Below are 2,875 nucleotides of genomic sequence, written 5' to 3'. Positions count from 1 at the left end.
ATTTGCATACATATTTGCTCACCAACTGTGAAGATCTTCTACAATATGAGAGGTAAATAATTTTATTTTATTTAAAAGGTCATATTGCTTATTAAATTTTATTTGTAGATTAATTAATGACATCACTTTTGTATAGTATTTATATGGCAGAGCTGCGGTTGACTTACATACACGCCACATAAGCGGAGCTTCAACAACTCAGACATGAAGGATTTGCCGTTTGGCTTCTTAATTATGTGAGTGTACATGTACAAAAAATTAGTTATATATTTAATGAAATAATTTATCACCGCTATAAGCACTGACATGTTTTATTTATAGGTGACTGAAGGTTTGGCTAGAGGGGAAGTGTTCGATGATTGGATACTCGAATTTGTGCGGGGACCAAACTATGTGGTCAAATCATATCCAAAATATACAACTCGAGGATATGCATTCTCAAGGGAAGGCCATTCGAAGAAAACTTATGATGCTGATATTTCGTCTTCATCCGGGGACGATGTGTACTACGGCAACATACAAGATATTTTGGAAATTCAGTATCCTGGTATGGTTGGGTTGCGGTGTACTGTATTCTGTTGTGTTTGGTATGACAACACTCCAGATCGAGGGGTGAAAACTGATGCATTTGGTGTTACATCGGTTCATTCGCGAAGGAAACTTCAATATTATGATCCTTTCATTCTCGCTTCTCAAGCAGATCAGGTATTCCAATATATTTATTTAAATAATAATGGTTTAACAATATGTATATTTCTCATTTAACATATTACTAATGCCTTTAATTTTATTTATAGGTTTGCTACATCAGTTACCCGCGGATTACGTACAAAGACGATCCTTGGATCGTTGTAATGTCAATCAACCCAAGAGGACGAGTTGATGAAAGTTCTGATAGTGATCCATTACAACCAAACTCCACCAACAACGTGAGCCCAGTTGAAGATTTATAAGATGTTGAACTCGTTGTCGATTTTACGCAGTTTGGAGATGATGTTGTTGTGCACTCGGAGTCAGAGGCTGAAGTTGGAGAGTTTGACGAAGATTCTGAAGATCCTATAGATTCTGAGTGATTTATAGGAGTTATTTTCATAAGATATTGGAGTTTTTAATAAGTTGTTGGAGTTATATATATATATATATATAAGTTTTTGATAGGGTTTAAAAACCGTCGGAATTCGGACTAAATTTATTTTAGATTTGCAAAGTTATTATAAATGTATCATTGGATAATTAAAATATCCAAATATGACATATATAAGTTTATAATATGAAATTAGTTCACATATAAAGGCATTATAAAGTTTTTCGTATAACAAAATAATTCATATACGTATCAACATATTCGTAACATCCTCCAATAACACTTATACTTATGCAAACATATTATGGTAATATAAGACTAGATTTTTATTTTAATTTTGGGGTTTCGATAGGGTTTAAAAATCGTCAGAATTCCGTCGGTAATTTCCAACCGAATTCCGACGAAAGTCTATATTTCGTCGGAATTCGGTCGGAAATTACCGACGGAATGTCGACGAAATTTATTTTAGATTTGCAAAGTTATTATAAATGTATAATTGGATAGTTAAAATATCCAAATATGACATATATAAGTTTATGATATGAAATTAGTTCACATATAAAGGCTTTATAAAGTTTTTCGTATAACAAAATAATTCATATACGTATCAACGTATTCGTAACATCCTCCGATAACACTTATACTTATGCAAACATATTATGGTAATATAAGACTAGATTTTGATTTTGTATAATATAGTGTGTGAAACAATTAAATATTTCAGTTAAACCTCTTGTAAATCATTTACATACTATCAAAGATTTGTATGTGCTCATAATATTGTTGTTTTCAAATCCCCAAATTCATATTTCTCGGATCCGTCAGAATTCCGTCGAAAGTAATAACTAAATTCCGACGAAATCTGACCGAAGGTACCGACGAAATTCCGACGGACTCTACCCCCGACCAATCAAAGGACATGCATAAAGTAAAATATTTCTCGAGGCTCCCTTTGTCGATATTCGCGTTTATTCCGATGGAATTCCGACGGAAGAAAAGTGACAGGCAGCTTTCGTCGGAATTTCGTCGGAATATTTCACTTTGCCCGGGAAGAATATTCGCGAAATCATTTCGTTAACCGCGTAAAAATAAACCGACGGAATTCCGACGGAAGCTATCCGTTGGTTTGTTTTTAATATATAAACCAACCCTTCTTCTTCTCCCTCATTTCGTTCTCTTCTTCCTCATTTTCTCCGCGGCTCTCCCTCCTCTCTCTGTCAAAAACCGCCGATTCCGACTCCAACTCCTCCAAATATCTCCCCCAATCATGTAAGTCTTTGAATCCCTCTTTAGATTATATGTTTTAAGGTTTGGAATGTTAGATTTGTGGATTATAGGTTTTGAATCTAAAGATTTATGGTAGAATTGATAGTTTTAGGAGTTATATATTGTTAGATTTGGTTTTAGCTTGTGGTTTATATGTAGATTGAAAATTTTAGATTTGTAGATTTTAGGGTTTATATGTTAAATATTTTTATAAAACGTTTTTATAATTTTTAATATATATAAAACGTTTTAATTTTTAGTAAAGTTATAATTAGATTTTTGGAATTATAATTATATATATTTTTGATATACATAAACGTTTTCTATATGTTAAATATTTTGATAAAACGTTTTTATAATTATTAATATATATAAAACGTTTTCATTTTTGGTAAAATTTATAATTAGATTTTTAGAATTAAAATTATTTATATTTTTTTTTATTTACATAAAAACGTTTTATATATGTGAAATATATTTATAAAATGTTTTTATAATTTTTAATATATATAAAACGTTTTAATT

Source organism: Brassica oleracea, chromosome C4, assembly GCF_000695525.1.
Source record: "Brassica oleracea var. oleracea cultivar TO1000 chromosome C4, BOL, whole genome shotgun sequence".
NCBI classification, from domain to species: Eukaryota; Viridiplantae; Streptophyta; class Magnoliopsida; order Brassicales; family Brassicaceae; genus Brassica; species Brassica oleracea.
Note: the sequence above shows the minus strand (reverse complement) of the source record.